We start from the raw sequence: 18,945 nt of genomic DNA, 5'->3' as shown, positions 1-18,945 counted from the left end.
GTCCAATTTCCATGACTAGTATTTTATGTTACATAAAAGTGGTGAGAGTGGACATCCTTATTTTGTTCCTGATCTTAAGGGAAACGCTCTCAGTTTGAGTATTATGGTAACTATAGGTTTTCCATATAAGGCCTCTATTTTGTTGAGCTATGTTCCCTCTAAACCTACCTTGTTGAGAATTTTTATCATGAATGGATACTGTACTTTGTACAAGGTTTTTATGCATCTATGGAAATGATTATGTGGTTTTTTTATCTTTTCCCCTGGGGATGTGATGTATCACATTAATTGATATGTAAATATCAAACCAATTTTGTAATCCAGGAGTAAATACCTCTTGATGCTGGTGAATGATTTTTTAAATGTATTGTTGGATTCAGTTTACTAATATTTTGTTAAGGATTTTTGCCATCTATGTTCATTAATCATATTGGCCTATAGTTCCCTTTCTTGTGGTATCTCCATCTGGTTTTGGTATGAGGGTAACACTAGCCTCAGAGAATGAACTGAGAAGTTTTCCTTCATGTTCTATTTTTTAAAATAGTTTGAGAAGAATAGACATTAACTCTTCTTTAGATGTTTGGTAGAAAAAAAAGTAAATGTTTGGTAGAATTTACCTGTGAAATCATCTGGTTCTGGACCTTTTTGGGCATTTTTTTAAATTACAGATTCAATTTCATTGCTGATAGTGTGTCTGTTCAAATTTTCTATTTCTTTCTGATTCAACTTTGAGAGATTATTTGTTCCCAGGAATTTATCCACTTTTTCTAAGTTGTCCAACGTATTGACTTGATTTTTCATAATATTCTCATATAATCTTCTCTATTTCTGTGGTGCTGGTTGTTATTATCCTCTTTCATTTCTGATTGTGTTTATATGAATCCTTCTCCCCCACCTCTCTGTCTCTGTCTCTCTTTCTCTTTATGAGTCTGGCTAATGGCTAATCAATTTTGTTGAACTTTTCAAAGAATGAGTTCCTGCTTTTACTGATCTGTTTTATTTTATTTTATTTTATTTCTGTGTGTGTGTGTGTGTGTGCATGTTTATAATAGTTTTTGTTTTTATTAACTTTTTTATTTTAACTCCAGTAAAGTTAACACACACTGTTATATTAGTTCCAGATGTATTATATAGTGATTCAACAATTCTATACCTCATTAATTAGTGCTCATGATGACAAGTGTATTCTTAAACTCTTTCACCTACTTCAGCCATTCCCCCCAACCACCTTCCCTCTGACAAGCTTTATTTTAAGTGATTACCCAGTTACCTTTATTTTTTTTCAACAAGAACATTTTGCTTAAAGCATACTTGAGAATACATGGTTCTAAAAGATATATCTATATATCTGTATATATATATATATATATATATATATATATACACATTATACTTAATATAATATATGTTATATAATTATAATTATACCTATAATTCCTCCCAAGAAAAATTAGAATACACATTTCCTTCAAGTACCTACAGAAAAACTCCCTGGTTAAAACACATAAAGAGAAGCATAATAAATATTCCAAATTTAAGAAGATTGAATCATACCATATTTCTGCTGTAATTTTTATTATTTCCTTCCTTCTCCTGGTTTTGGGTTTTGTTTCTTCTTCTTTTTCTAACTCTTCTCAGAGATTATAAAATTTAAAAGTGAATTACATATATTATTCAGCATGTATGAAAAAATATTTAATGAAAATTTAAAATAAGAAAAGTTCTAAAGTCTTTTTTTTTAGTTAGAAAACTCTTACAAAGCATAGATAATGTTCCATATTACAATGAAAGAAATTCCATTTTATTCCTAGGTTGCAATGTTCCAGGGTAGACTGCAGATGGAAAAACGTGTTATTGGTATTTTTACATAACAGTGAAAAACAAAATCTTGTTTATATTAAAGCAAATCATTACTAAGTCTGTAAGTACAAAGTATTTCAGTTCAATACAACTTTGGGGAAACACACTATTATGCAAAATAATTTCTTTAACCAGATCTTTAGTATCATGCAGACAAAATAAGCAGTTCTATCTACTCTTTGAAGAATAGTAAAAAAAGTACAAAAAAGCTAATGAGGAAAAACATGAAAATATGTTTATAACTTGGATTAGTATGGTTTTCTGTGATCAAGTCAAGAATTAGAATGTTTTCATCATTAGCCGTACCATACAGTTTCATCCCAACCTGTGAAAACATCCAACATCCCACTTAACAAAATTACTCACTGATAGTGTCTGAAACAAACACAATATCATCTTCCATATAAATGGTATTGAAGTGCAAAGCATAAGCATTAACCCAAGGAACAGATATAATCTTAAAGAAAGGATGTATAACACAGCTACAGAAAGTTGCCATGCTGATAAAACATGCTGATGGAATAATGGACATTATAATTTAGAAGCCATTCTTTTGGCCCTAGTAATTTGTTCTAAGTATTAGCCAAATTGCTTTCTCATTAATTTGGGTGATAGCAAATTCTCAAAGGCAGCTTGTTTTTCACATTTAATTTTATTTATTTATTTTTTATTTATTTTCAGCATAACAGTATTCATTATTTTTGCACCACACCCAGTGCTCCATGCGATCCGTGCCCTCTCCAATACCCACCACCTGGTACCACAACCTCCCACCCCCCGCCCCTTCAAAACCCTCAGATATTTTTTCAGAGTCCATAGTCTCTCATGGTTCACCTTCCCTTCCAATTTCCCCCAACTCCCTTCTCCTCTCTAACTCCCCATAGCATGGAGGACATGGGGAGTTTTTCACATTTTAAATTTAAAAACTCCTGTTTCTGAATTCTCATTTCGGTATGTCAAGAAAAATATGAATACAGAGTGAAATTAATTTTATTTTTAATTATAATAGGACAAATACCTGTGCCTTTTTTATACCTGTGCCTTTTATTCATCTTCCAGAATTTACTGATTAGATTGATTCTTACCTAAGAAGACAGTTTATTCTACTTTTTGATGTCTTTGTGTAAAATTTTAAAAAATATATCTCTAGAGAATTCATCGAATTGCTTAAATGTATTGTTATAATTTATTACCTATTTCTTGCTTTATAATTAACGTGGGTTCACTGTAAGTGACACATTCTTATTCTTTCTTTGGTTAAATTGTTACACCAGAATTTTTTCATAGCATTTTTCATCTCTGAATATCTTAAAGCATATATTAAAGGATTTAACATGGGAGTGATCACTGTATAAATCAGAGTTACAGATTTATCAATGGGAAAGTTGGAAATAGGTCTAACATACATGAAAATGCAGGGAACAAAAAAGAACACAACCACTGTGGTGTGGGAACTGCAAGTAGACAAGGCTTTGTGTGGCTTTTAAGAGAATTGAGAATGACTCAATAGAAGATGAGTAGAAAGATAAAGATGACCATACAGATTGTTCCACCATTGACAACCACAGTGAGGCCTATCACATAAGTGTCAGTGCAGGCAAGTTCTGATAATGGGTACATGTCACAGATGAAGTGCTTGATGACATTGGGGCCACAAAATGGGAGGCTATACACAAAAAGAAGCTGAACCATAGAATGCACAAGACCTCCAATCCAGGCTGCCACTAACAGCAGGATGCAAACCTGCCAATTCATAACAGTCAAGTAATGCAGTGGCCTACAGATGGCCACATAGTGATCATAGGCCATGGCCACCAGAAGGAAGACCTCTGAACCCCCAAAGAGGTGTTCTAGGAAGAGCTGGCCCATGCAAGCTTGGAAGTAAATGGTTTTTCTGTCCCAGAGTAAGTCTATAATCGGTTTGGGTGAGATGACAGTGGAATAAACAGCATCCATAAGTGACAGGCGAGGAAGAAGCACATGGGGTAGTCCAGAGAGGGGCTGCTAAAAACAGTCACCAAAATGAATAGTTTGTCCACCATTGTCACAATGTAGATGAGGAAAATCATGACAAATAATGTCTTCTGTCCCTCAGGATCCTGAGTGAGGCCAAGAAGGACAAATTCTGTCACATTATTATTATTTCCCATGTGATCTTTCTATCAGGCCTGTTTCAGGAATGAGAGCTCAGGAGAACAGGACCTGTAATGAAATCATAAACCATAAATATGTCTGTTGTTAAGAGCACATCTTCATCGTTATGTCATTTTCTATAGCAGTTCACACACAATAAATATTTAATGATATCTATTGAGTTCTTCCTCCAAAAAGCCCATTACACCTTCCCTTGACAACCCTATTTTTCTTCAGATGATATTTTTGGCTGGCAAGTAAGTTCTTTCTCTAAGTCTTAAAGGAGCATCTACAGAAAAGAATAATCAAAAGCCCAAATGTAGTAATAGATTTACATTATATATTTATATTAATTGAATTTATATTTATTTATATTATATTTTATTTATATTATTTTATGTATAATACATACTATTGAAACTATGTCAGTTTTTGGCACAGAAATCAACAGTCACAACCAAGGACATGATTCCTGCTCTCCAGAAATTTACTTTTGGTAATGGCAATAAACTACACAAATCAGCATAGAGTCAGTCCTTTGAGGCAGTAGTATTTGCAGTAAGTACCTTTAGAATGTGATTTATCTAGCACCAAAAGTAGCATCTTCTCTGGGACAATTCACTTAATATTATGCTATCCTAATACTAGATGTTCAGACTAGACTTTGACATAACAACTAGACTGAAGAGTATCCAACAACTACAAAATTATTTAGTACATCATTCCCTTTCACAATGACTTGGTCTGATTCTCTATCAGCTTTTTAAGGAGTTGGAAGTTCTTTCCCTTTAATTTTTGCCTACCCCACAATTTTCAACACACATTCACTATCTAGATTTTCAGCAAATATATTTGAACAAAGATGAACTGACCTGCAATTTTCACAAATTGGTACATCAGTTTCTGGTATTTTTTTCTTAAATTCTTAGTGTAAGCAAGGTAGTGAGGGAGGAAAAATAGATCCTGAAAACAGAGGCAGGGGACAATGCGGCATTGTTTTATTTATAATGCTTCTTAGGTACTGACAGCACTCAAAACTAGAACTTCAGAGGTGCCTGGGTGGCTCAGTCGGTTAAGCATCTGATTTTGGCTCAGATAATGATCTCAGGGTTCTGGGATAGAGCTCCACCTGGAGACACACCTTGAAACCCACCTAAGGCCCTGTGCTCAGTGGGGAGCCTTCTTCTCCCTCTCCCCCTACCTGTCCCCAGCCCTCATGCGCTCTTCCTCTCATAAATAAATAAGTAAAATCTTAAGAAAAAAAAGAACCTCAATGCCCAGTTTGCAAAAAAACTGTACATTGAGGGGAGAAGTCTAAGCCCAGGGTAAGAAGGCATGTGTTTGAGTCATCTTCTAAATGTAATTACAAGCCTGTCTCAGTCTGCTCACTGGAAAATAAAGTGATTGAACTAGGTAATCTCAGAATCCTTTCCAGTCCAACTATTTGTGATACTTTTCATGCATCCCCACCTCTTCAATTATATGACATTTTAAACAATTTTTATTTTGTTCAGTTCATCATTAGTTTTTAATGTAGTGTTCAACAATTCATTAGCTGCGTAAAGCACCCAGTGCTCATCACAATACATGCCTTCCTTAATACCCATCACCCTGCTGACATTTTTTCTCTTTTCATATTTTTATAATTAGATAAAAATTTCTGAGCTTATCACTGTTACTTAAAAAATGCTATTCAGTGGCAAATGGGATTTAATCATTGCAAAGACAAGATAATGATTATGAGTCTCTTATTCAGTGTACCTATTTAAGACCCAAAACAACCTTGTAAAAAGAACATAGCACAGTGGCGAATAATATGGTCTCTGGAGCTGCACTGCCTGTGTTGGAATCCCAGCTCCACCACTTCCCATCTAAGCGAACTTTGGCAACCTAACCTCTCTGGGTCTCAGTTTCATGATTTTTAGAATGGGGATGACAACAGTTTCTACCTCCTAAGACTATTGTTTTATTACAAAGAAATCACCTAGAACATTCCTGGCACCTGGTAAAAGCTCAGTAAATTATAGTATTATTAATGCTCTTGAATCTTTCACTATTAAATTACATCAGAACAAATCATCTGGATTTTTGTCAGTTTGACAAGAATTATAGACAACATTGTCTCGATAAAAAGAGAATAGTGCATCCATAGCTCATGAACCCCTTTTCTGTGCATAGGATAAGGTTTTATGCTGTAGGAATTACCTATTTTCTTGCATATGTGTAGTAATAATTATCTATGATGAAATGTATCTTGACTAGATGCAAACATAAATCTAGAGGGAAAAAAAGAGAAGAAGTATCAAATCAGGAAGGAAAAATTATATTTAAGAAATGAATATCCATAGGTAAAAAAAGAACTATTAATGTGATAATTATATAACCTTACTATTCTTTGAAAAATCTTAATCAGAAAGATCTCCTTTAGTGAGAGAATACTAGAAGCTAAAACACCTGAGGCTTACAGGGGTCACTCAGGAGGCATTTGGGGGAATCATAACAATTCAATGCACAGTACTTCTCAGTAAAGGGTGGGGAAGGAAAATTGAAAAAGAATAAAAACACTCTTTTCCCAGAGACCCTACATCTGATAGTAAGGACAAAATTAAAAGAGAAAAGAATTGTACAGCTACAGATACACCTAAACTTTTGGGTTATTCAATGGTCAGGAAAATTGCAGAATTACTAAACCTCAAATATAGATAAGTTGATTCTATTCCCATGGCCATGTGCTGGAGAAGATTGAGATTTCCTTACTAGTCACATATGACGAATAGTCCACATGCCTCATTCACATGGCTATTCCATTTGGTTTAAGAGTTCTATCACTGTTGAAGCTGTAGATTGACAAAGCCACACCTGTTGAAGAACATAAGGTTATAAGGCAGTCTATATCCAGTTATTATTTTTCAGTCCTTACTTTCTTCAGGAAATAGTGTTCTCTTGTTAATCACTGATGTTGGATTTCACCAGAATAAATCTTCTATTAGTCAATTAAATTATTTACACGTACAAACTAGGTATTCAAACTATTCTCCACAGTTTATGTCATCGAAGATTTGATACTATAAAAACTGACAGATGGTGTTCCAGGACTTTAATAACTAAAACCACTGAACTAACATGGCTCTATTTTAAAAGTATAATTTACATAGTTTCTTACAGATATGCCTTTAAAAAGATCAGTTAAAATCCCATGGTACAAAAATAATATAGTACTTTCTAATTACAGCTTTATGTCTAAGTAGCCAAAACTTACTTCCCTGAACATGAGTTTCTTCATGAATATATACAAATATGGTTTCTGTAATAATTTTAAGATTCATATATAACAGCCCACATCAAACTTCCAGAAGAGAATATATTTTCCTTTATATTCCAACATACTTGATATGAAATACGATTCTTAAATAATCTAAGAGTAATTATAAATATTGGCATATTATGTAAAATACATCCCATGAACCAAGGTTATTTATAAATCCATTAGTTCACTTTAAACTAAAATAAAGTCTGTTTGAGGTTCTCTCCCTTCATCCCCCCACCAGTGTGCTCTCCCTTTCTCTCTCTCCCTTTGTCTCTCTCTCAAAATAAATAAAATATTTTTTAAAAATGTTTTACCTGGGACACCTGGGTGGCTCAGTTGGTTGGACAACTGCCTTCAGCTCAGGTCATGATCTTGGAGTCCTGGGATCAAGTCCCGCATCGGGCTCCCAGGTCCACAGGGAGTCTGCTTCTCCCTCTGACCTTCTCCTGGCTCATGTTCTCTCTCGCTGCCTGTCTCAAGATTAATAAATAAAAATCTTTAAAAAATAAAAACTAAAAAAAAGTTTTACCTTTTCCCCTTTGTTATTTGTCAAATGGACAATAAACACCTGTCAGGCTACAATACTAAAACCAAATACATTTATATACACTGGCTAATTTCAGTTTTGCTAGCTTAATTCAGAATTCCTCCAATGAAAATATATGGTATATAAGACACTACCTATAGTTAAGTAAATCACATGAATTTTCATTGAGTATACCTTGGCTGTTTTAAGGACTAACTTCTTGGCTTCATGTTTTAAGGACTAACTTCTTTTCTTTGGTCTTTAAAATCAGTGCTTCTTTCAATGTGGATAACTGTAGATACTTTGCATATCTGTGTGTGACCATAGAACATATAATAATGCGTGGTTAATCAGTACATCTAGAAATGGTCCCAAGTGGTCACATTTTTCACATTTCCATGCAGGCTTCTCATCATCTCAGTCTTTCAGATGAGTGCAAAACTACCCATGTGGATGTCTAGAATATAAACACACTTAAATACAAAATATATTTACTGTGCAAAGATAGTTGAACTACCCATTTTCTGGGAAAATGTCATCAGAGAAAGAAAAAGCTGCTATGTTTAAAAACTATGCAAAAAATTGGCCTAATTAGTAGAAGTAAACTTGGGCAAGCCCTTATCTGCCAATACAAAAACCCTCAATTTTTAAAATAACCTTAAACTAGTTACCTGAATGAATCTCTTATTAGGCAGTTATGGTGAGGTAACCAAAAAATTATTTCATTCATGTGTTTGGACATTAATATGTCTCTGTCGATCAAAATCCCACTGGTATTCTTCAAAGAGCTGGAGCAAATAATCCTAAAATTTGTATGGAATCAGAAGAGACCCAAAATCGCTAAGGAAATGTTGAAAAACAAAAATAAAGCTGGGGGTATCACCTTACCTGATTTCAAGCTTTACTACAAAGCTGTGATCACCAAGACAGCATGGTACTGGCATAAAAACAGACACATAGACCAGTGGAACAGAGTAGAGAGCCCAGATATGGACCCTCAACTCTATGGTCAATTAATCTTCAACAAAACAGGAAAAAATATACAGTGGAAAAAAGACAGTCTCTTCAATAAATGGTGCTGGGAAAACTGGACAGCTATATGTAGAAGAATGAAACTCGACCATTCTCTTACACCGTACACAAAGGTAAACTCAAAATGGATAAAAGACCTCAACAAGAGACAGGAATCCATCAGAATCCTAGAGAATATAGACAGTAATCTCTGTGCCTAACAAAACAAATTCTGGAATTTGCTTCCCAGAAGATCAATGACTGAGCAATGTCTCACATAGAAAGAGAACTCTTTATCTATTCAGTCATTCAAAACATATTCCTAAGGCTGCTTCCATAATGAAAATCATGTTTCTACCTCTCCCCAGCTTCATCCCAGAGAACCAGAATCTCCCATATGTTTGCACAAGCAATGAGGGATATCTATGCACAGGAAAATATATCAAGGAAACATCTAGGGAATGAAGAGAAACTCCAGCATAGGCAGATATTTGAGTTGTCAGAAATCTCTTGGGCCATTATACCAGGAAAATAGTCCTTCCATTTATATGTGCAGACACAACCTAGAGCTTTACACATCACTACTGTTTTCAATGAAAGAGAATGTAAGACCATTATAGATTAGCTTATTAGAATATTGGGAACAAATTCAAATACAGTAAACTCCTCTGGACAGTTTTCTTTGCAGGGCAATCCCTAGAGAAAAAAATGACTGTTTTTGCCAAGAACGATTAGTGAGTTAGTAGTGGTTAAGCAATGGCCTTTGGCTCAAGTCATGATCTTGGAGTCACAGAATGGAGTCCTGACTCCCTGCTTAGCAGGAGTCTGCTTCTCCTTCTGCCTCTCAACCCATATGTGCTCTCTCTCATTTTCTCTCTCTCAAATGAATAAAAATATTTTTATTTTTTTTAAAGTAGCAGGCAGTCAAATATGTGAAAAATCTCTTATTTGAATAGAAGAAAAAATTAAACAAATAATAAATTGTGAGTTTCATATAGCAAAACTAAGTAAGGCAAATCACATTTAAGCCAATGTGAAAGGATAACCAGTGTTGGGTTCACTAATCCAATCATGTCCTCAGCCAAGAAAGTCCTATCTCTAGCTGTTAGCATCTCTACTCAGAGGCCCTGGTGCTGAGACAGAAGGCCTTAGGATGAGGGAATCTGCTGAGGTTGAAATTGAAACTCATTAAAAGGTAGTCACAGTTCTGTAGGTCTGTGTTGGAATGGATGCAGTTGACCAACACCTGAATCTATGTCAACTAACACTGTAATGATTTTCAGTTCATTAATTCAATCCTTTAATTTTAGTCCAATATCCACTGAATGTTTATACAAGAAACAAATTATTTTCCAACAAGAGCCTGCCTCTACATCAAAACTCCGGGGGCTTCCACTCTAATTTGTTTTCCCACAGCTTACAATGAGCTCCAATGAGCATCTTCATCTCCACATGTCTTGAGTTGTGAACTGTATTTTCTATTTCAGAAGGATCAATGATAATGAGTGATTAAATAACTGTATGAATCAGTTGAAGATCTTCCTTACATGCTAAACCAAACAACAAGTTGCTTATTTCAGCTTACTTAAATTTATGGATAGCTTTATACTTATGCTAAAGATAAAACTTTAAAAGCAGCCATCAAAAGAAATGAAATCTTGCCATTTGCGACAACGTGGATGGAACTAGAGTGTATCATGCTTAGCGAAATAAGTCAAGCAGAGAAAGACAACTATCATACGATCTCCCTGATATGAGGAAGTGGTGATGCAACATGGGGGCTTAAGTGGGTAGGAGAAGAATAAATGAAACAAGATGGGATTGGGAGGGAGACAAACCATAAGTGACTCTTAATCTCACAAAACAAACTGAGGGTTGCTGGGGAGAGGGGGTTTGGGAGAAGGGGGTGGGATTATGGACATTGGGGAGGGTATGTGCTTTGGTGAGTGCTGTGAAGTTTATAAACCTGGTGATTCACAGACCTGTACCCCTGGGGATAAAAATATATGTTTATAAAAAATAAAAAAATAAAATAACAATCAAAAAAAAAAGCAACTATGCTTTTAATTTAAGAAGTTACAAAAAGAGGAATAAATTAAAGCTGGGGAGGGAGGGGGATGTAATGAAAGAAAGATCAAAAATTAATACAATAGAAAACATAAAATAAACAAAATAGTCAAAAGTTGATACTTTCATATTACAATGATAAATTTCTAGCAAAAGTGATCAAGAGAAAATTACCAATATCAACAATTAAAAAGCAGATGAAATCATACATATGCTTTGGTGTTTTTTTTAAATGTTTAGATAGATCTTTATTTATTGATTGATTGATTTTTTTTGGTGGTGTGTATTATAGAGGGCACAGATTGCATGGAGCACTGGGTGTGGTGAAAAAATAATGAATACTGAATATTATGTTGAAAATAAATTTAAGAAAAAGTATATGCTTTAGTTTTTGAAATGGTAATAAATGGTTCTTGTGTAAAACATAATTGTAATAAATTTGATACCTTAAGAAAATGGGTAAAATAAAGGAAAAACACAAACTTCTGAAAAAGACTAAAAAATAAATCAAAAAGTTAAATACTCCTGTATCTTTCCAAGAAGGGGACTGTTATATTTCTGAAGATTTTATTTATTTATTTGACAGACAGAGATTACAAGTAGGCAGAGAGGCAGGCAGAGAGAGAGGAGGAAGCAGGCTCCCCGCTGAGCAGAGAGTCTGATGTGGAGCTTGATCCCCAGGACCCTGGGATCATGACCTGAGGCAAAGGCAGAGGCTTTAACCCACTGAGCCACCGAGGTGCCCCTGTCCAATTTTTGTAAATGGGATTGTGTCATAGAAAACCCTAAGGAATCTACACAGATTACTAGAATTAATAAGTGAATTTAGTCAGTTTTAGGATACAAGATCCAAATAAAATATTAAGTTACAAGAACTACTGGGTTCAAGTATAAAACTGGCTCTCAATCCTAGCCTCTCCAAAAAACAAAAAGCTCTGAAAATGAGAAATGGTACCAAAATAAATATAATCTCAAAGTTGTAGATATAAGACCCTAGTGAACACTTCAGAAAGATTTAAGGTATGTCTACTAAAGTCTCTTAACCAGTAAAAAAAATATGTCTAAGATTTAAGGATGTTAATCCACAGACTTCTTTCAGCCCAATCCTGAGAGGAACCAGTCTCAAAAGTATTTCTGGGTGAGGCACTTTTATAAACTTTAATGAAAACATATAGAAATTTTTAAGATAATTGCACAAAAGGAAGCACATGGCCTTTCCTTGTAAACCAATACCCTTGGTTATATTGTCCACCCTCAAATTGTATGTAGGGCATATGGAAGAAATAGCATGTTTCTAGTTTATAGAGTTTCTTTTTTCAAGTCATAAAATATAATTTTATTATTTATTTATTTATGTTTTCCCACCTTTATTAAAATAAAATTGATATGTAACATTGTACAACATAATAATGATCTGATATATGCATATATTGCAAAATGATTACCACAATGAGGTTAGTTGATACAACAGCACCTCACAACTAGAATTTTTAGGTGGAATGAAAGCACTTAAGATTCACTCTCTCAGCAACTATGTTTATAAAAAATTGTTGTTCACTACTGAACGCTGCTATATGTTAGCTCCCAGAACTTACTCATCTTATAGCTAGTACTCTTTAAGAAATATCTCCCATTTCCCCCCACCCTTCAGTTCTTGCCTTCTATATGTCAGATTTTTTAATTCCACACATAAATGAGATCATAGAGTGTTTGTCTTTCTCTGTCTGACAATTTCACTTCAAGAGAAAGCAAAGAAAAAGAAGTTGCTGTGGCTGATATCGAAGAGATTACTGCCTATGTTCTCCTCTAGGATTCTGATGGATTCCTGTCTCACGTTGAGGTCTTTTATCCATTTTGCGTTTATCTTTGTCTACGGTGTAAGAGAATGGTCGAATTTCATTCTTCTACATATAGCTGTCCAGTTTTCCCAGCACCATTTATTGAAGAGACTGTCTTTTATCCACTGTATATTTTTTCCTGTTTTGTCGAAGATTAGTTGACCATAGAGTTGAAGATCCATATCTGGGCTCTCTACTCTGTTCCACTGGTCTATGTGTCTGTTTTTATGCCAGTACCATGCTGTCTTGGTGATCACAGCTTTGTAGTAAAGCTTGAAATCAGGTAAGGTGATGCTCCCAGCTTTATTTCTGTTTTTCAACATTTCCTTAGCGATTTTGGGTCTCTTCTGATTCCATACAAATTTTTGGATTATTTGCCCCAGCTCTTTGAAGAATACCGATGGAATTTTGATTGGAATAACATTAAAAGTATAGATTGCTTTAGGCAGTATAGACATTTTAACAATGTTTATTCTTCCAATCCAAGAGCATGGAATGGTCTTCCATCTTTTTGTGTCTTTTTCAATTTCTTTCATGAGTGTTCTGTAGTTCCTCAAGTACAGACCCTTTACCTCTTTGGTTAGGTTTTTGTTTTTTGTTTTTTGTTTTTTTCATTTATTTATTTTCAGCATTACAGTATCATTATTTTTTCACCACACCCAGTGCTCCATGCAATCCGTGCCCTCTATAATATCCACCACCTGGTACCCCGACCTCCCAACCCCTGCCACTTCAAACCCCTCAGATTGTTTTTCAGAGTCCATAGACTCTCATGATTCACCTCCCCTTCCAATTTGCCCCAACCCCCTTCTCTCTAGCTCCCCATGTCCTCCATGCTTTCTGTTATGCTCCACAAATAAGTGAAACCATATGATAATTGACTCTGCTTGACTTATTTCACTCAGCATAATCTCTTCCAGTCCTGTCCTTGCTACAAAAGTTGGGTATTCATCCTTTCTGATGGAGGCATAATACTCCATAGTGTAAATGGACCACATCTTCCTTATCCATTCATCCGTTGAAGGGCATCTTGGCTCTTTCCACAGTTTGGCGACCGTGGCCATTGCTGCTATAAGCATTGGGGTACAGATAGCCCTTCCTTTCACGACATCTGTATCTTTGGTTAGATTTATTCCCAGGTATCTTTTGGTTCTTGGTGCTATAGTAAATGGAATTGATTCTCTAATTTCCCTTTCTTTATTTTCATTGTTAGTGTATAAGAAAGCCACTGATTTCTGCACATTGACTTTGTATCCTGACACGTTGCTGAATTGCTGTATGGGTTTTAGTAGTTTGGGGGTGGAGTCTTTTGGGTTTTCCATATAAAGAATCATGTCATCTGCGAAGAGAGAGAGTTTGACTTCTTCATTGCCAATTTGGATACCTTTTATTTCTCTTTGTTGTCTGATTGCTGTTGCTAGGACTTCTAATACTATGAAAAAATAATGAATACTGTTTTTCTGAAAATAAATTAATTAATAAAAAATATTTTTTAAAAAATTTTAAAACAAAGAGAAAGCAAAGAGAGAGAGAGAGATCTCAAAGTCTCTCATGGTGTTGCAGTTGGTAGGATTGTCTTCTTTTTGATAGCTGAATGACTTTCTCTTATATTCTCTTATATACACTTTTTCTTTTTCCATTCATCCATCACTGGATGGTTAGGTTGTTCCAATATTGGCTATTGTGAGTAATACTACCATGAACTTAGGAGTGCAGATATCTCCTTGAGATGCTGATTTTATATTCTTGGATACACTCACAGAAGGGGCATTTCTGGACCATATTGTGGTTTTATTTCACTTTATTGAAGAATCTCCATGCCATTATGCACAATGGCTGAAAACCTTTACATACCCAACAACAGTGAACTAGGGTTCCCTTCTCTCTACATCCTCTCCAGCACATTATCTCGTAATTGTTTGTAACATCCATCCTAACAGGTATATCTCATTGTGGTTTTGATTTGCATTTCTCTGATGATTAGTAACATTGAGGACCTTCCCATGTTCTGCTTGACTATTTGTATGTCTTCTTTAAAAAATATCTATTCAGACCCTTTGTCAATTTTTTTTACCAGTTTCTTGTTTTTATTTGCTTTTTTCCTATTTAGTTGTATAAATTCTTCATACATTTTGGATATTAACTCCTTATAAAATAAATGACTTGAAAATATTTTCTTCCATTCCACAGATTGCCTTCTTTTTGGTGCAGAAGCAGTGTGGTTTTAGAACTTGAGATCCTGAACTTCAAGATCATGTCAGGATGGGATGAGTCCTTAACTGGCCTAATCCCTTCTGTGTCTTCCCTCAGGAAACCCTGAACTTTTACAAGTCTCACATACTTACTGGAAAGACAGACTACATGGGGAAGGAGAAGGAGCCAGAATATACCAGGCTTCTCACCATCCCTGCCAAGGCACAGCTCACATGAGTAAAGTCATCTGAAACACTCCCTAACACCCCCTAATCAGCTGAATACCAGAGAAAAACCTCAGTCCATGCTACATGGAACAGAATTGTTCTATCAAGTCCTCAACAAATTCATATCGCTCAGATACAGACCTTTATATAAAAAAGCCCTGTGTGTAGATAAATACAGGCCCGTGTATGATCAAACACACACACACACACACACACACACACAAACATAAAAGATATGTATTCCTATGGGTCATCAAATACCACCCCTAATGTTGTCAGATATACACCTCTGTATGTTCACATATAGACACATATATGAAGTTGGATACAGACCTACAGATCATTGACTATGTACCTACATATGGTTATACAGAGCTACATGAGGTCAGATACAGATCTCTGTGGTTGGATACATACTTGTGTATTGTCAAGTGTAGGCTTATGAACATTTGCATGCAAACAAACACCAGTGCCTACGAAAACTGTGCTCTAACTCATTCCAGCAAAGACATGGAGCCCTTTCTTATTATCTCATGGAAAATGTGAATTAAATGTAAATAAGACAAGCTCCTTCTTAAATAAGGAATTCAACAGGCAAGATTTATATATTCTATGGAAATTATTGCAATTTTTATTGAGACATTGATCAAGCCTTCACAATTTATGTCTCATTCTGGATGGGGAAAACAAGATATGAAAACATGCCAGTTTCCTTAAAATCAATGTGGAGTGTCATATAAAACTAAATATAGCTTTATGGGAGGATTTCAAACTTCACAAAATATTCAAAAAGTTTATAAGGAAAAATTAATATTTAGAAATTGCAAAAGACTTAAAAAGGCTGAGTAATTTAGGGAGATTATCCCTACCTGGTATAATACACGTTAAAATCCTTGGCTATTGACATAGAATGTTTGTCGTAGGAAAATACACCAAAAGAAAAGGAGGAGGAGAAGAGGGAGAGACAGCAGCAGAGTAGGAGAGGAAAAGGGCCCCAAATCAAACATACTATTGTATAAAATTTGACATATTAAATAGAAAAATTTTAAATTATTACTGAAATTAATAACTTTAGCAGATTATTTTTCCTGTTAGAGGAAAACAAGCTTAGATATATCCTCATCACAAACAAAAATAAATCCTAGATTATTTGAAAAGAAAACTTTTGGGGGAGTTATTTTTTTTAAATATTCAAATTTATAAGTTCACTGAATAACAGTAAATGACATTTCCCAAGTGATGTGCTAGAAGAAATCAAAGTAAAAGAATGTTAAAAGATGACATCCTTATATAAAACACCCATAGTTATAACAAAACAACATACTGTAGCAAATATCAAAGAAGATGCAAATGTATATAATAAAAAAAAAGACTCAAAATTCTCACTCCAATAGTTTTAGAATTTGAGAATGCAAGTAACTGACAAAGTTCATGGAGTGGATTCTATGTCCCAGACATTCTGTAAATACAGAGTACAAAGACTGTTAAGTAACGTTCTCTGCCTTAAGGGAACTTACAGACTGATGATCAGAGACAATTAACCAGGATTTTTTTATCTCAGTACTTGAAATAACAATAAAAATTTGGAAATTAACTAAATGTCTATCTAAGTCCATTATAGAATACCATTGACTAGCTTCAGTATCATTTATTTCTCATGGTTCTGGGGTCTGCAAGTGTCCTGAAGTCCAAGATCAAGACACTTGCAGATCCTACCATCTGGTGAGAGCCTGCTTCCTAGTTCATAGATTCCTATCTTTTTTCTGTTTCCTCACATGGGAAAAAATAACAAAAGGCAAGTGAGGTCTGTGGTGTCCCTTTTTTACTCATTTTTTAAAGATATTACTTATTTGTTTGAGAGAGAAAAAGAGAGAGAATAAGCAGCGAGAACAGCAGGTAGACAGAAAAGGTGGCTCCCCCGCTGAGCAGGGAGCCAGATGTGGGGCTCAAACCCAGCCTGGGATCATGGCCTGGGCCAAAGGCAGAGACTTAACCCACTGAGCCACCCAGGTGCCCCGGGGTATCTCTTTTTATCTTTTTTTTTTTTTTTAAGATTTTATTTATTTATTCATGAGAGACAAAGAAAGGGGCAGAGAGAGAAGAAAAGAAGGGAGTGGAGTCCCATGAGGAATTCAGTCCCAGGGCCCTGAAGTCAGGATCTGAGCTGAAGGTAGACTCTTTTTTTTTTTTTATAATTTTTTTTTTAATTTTTTATAAACATGTATTTTTATCCCCAGGGGTACAGGTCTGTGAATCACCAGGTTTACACTGAACCACCCAGGTATTCCTGTGGTATCTCTTTTTAAGGAGACGTTAGACCCATTCATGAGAGCTCTGCCTTCATAACCTAATCACCTCCCAAACCCTCCACCTCTAAATACCATGTACTATATAGGATTTACCTCCTGAATTGTGGAGGGAACAAATATATTGAGTATATAGCAACATCCAAAACATGATGACTTCATTATGCAACTTCTGATAAAATCAAATGTTTACTATCATTTAATGAATAACGTCATGTTTGGGAAGACTTTGAGATGACATGAAGTATCTCTAGGTAATACTAACTGGGTTAAAAACTGGGATATAGAGTTTTTCATACACTGTGACTTAACAGTGAAAGGCTCAATTCCCCAAAGCCTGAGTACCTCATGAATCCAGACTAAATAAGGGAGGCAAAGCCAGGAGTTTCTTTGACTGCATGCTTCCTACATTTTTAGAGGCAAATAATATTGTCTCTCATACCTCATTCAGAGAGAGGGATGTTTAAGAAAGAGGTCTCCATTACGGAAATCAATATATATTATGGTGTCATTATTGCCGAATAATCTGCATTCCATCCACAACAGAGGTAATAATGGTTAGCCATGTTGTCAGCATCTTTCTGACAATGATATCATCCAAAATATCTGTCAGGCTCCATATTGCATATTTGAAGGTCATGAATTATGCATTATGGTAATTCCTCATAGGAAAGGAAGGGCCTAGGTCCTTAAAAAATACTATGAAACACTGTAAGCAGAAGAGATGGGGATGCTAAAAAAAATGACAGAGATATTATCAGATATTCCAAATGATCAGGGAGTGTTAATGGGTCATCTCAGTGAAAATATAACACCAAACAAAGTTTCTCCACATGAGGAGATAGTAGGATTCCGTACTCAGAAAAATAAGTGAATCTAACCTATTACATCCATGTATTTTTTTCAATTTTTTTTCTTCACTTACCTTCTTTATGATTAATATTATAACTTGGAAACAGCATTCCCTTTCAATCTTATATGCTAAGCAATGAACAAAATTACACAATTAAATATCTTGCAAATACAAAAATAAGACATATACCTGAGGTATTAATAGGATTGTCTTTGTAAAGAAGGAGTAAACCAAGTGCTAAGGTCCCATTCTTAAAATGCTTCTCAGAAATATGTAATGAGCACATCTAATTCTGAAAAAGAACAATTGGGCAAAAGAGAAGCAAGAGAAAACTGTCCAGTAATGAAAATAAAGGTACAGTATTAACTATAGCATAACTTACCACATAGAACCGAAACCCATAGTTTCAACAAAGACATTTCATACCCAAAAGCTATAGATTTATTTTCCTAACAATATATGAAAGTCTTAGAAATCATTTTGATCACTGTAAATATTTACACCTTAAATGTTTTCATCATACACAAGTTCATTAAACCTGAAGAGAAATTCATTACAAATAAATAATCCTTTCCTGGATGGAGCAACTCTTCATTGAAAAAAGGTGACAATTTCTCTTCAGCA

General features: G+C 34.9%; 1 pseudogene; it reads right to left on the bottom strand.

Annotated features, from left to right (window-relative positions):
• Positions 1–3,082: 3,082 nt before the first annotated feature.
• On the bottom strand, positions 3,083–4,010 carry LOC131807631 (olfactory receptor 4A16-like; annotated as a pseudogene).
• Between the last annotated feature and the right edge of the window lie 14,935 nt (positions 4,011–18,945).

Source organism: Mustela lutreola, chromosome 1 (genome assembly GCF_030435805.1).
Source record: "Mustela lutreola isolate mMusLut2 chromosome 1, mMusLut2.pri, whole genome shotgun sequence".
Taxonomy (NCBI): domain Eukaryota; kingdom Metazoa; phylum Chordata; class Mammalia; order Carnivora; family Mustelidae; genus Mustela; species Mustela lutreola.
Note: the sequence above shows the minus strand (reverse complement) of the source record. Positions and strands in the feature narration are given on the sequence as shown.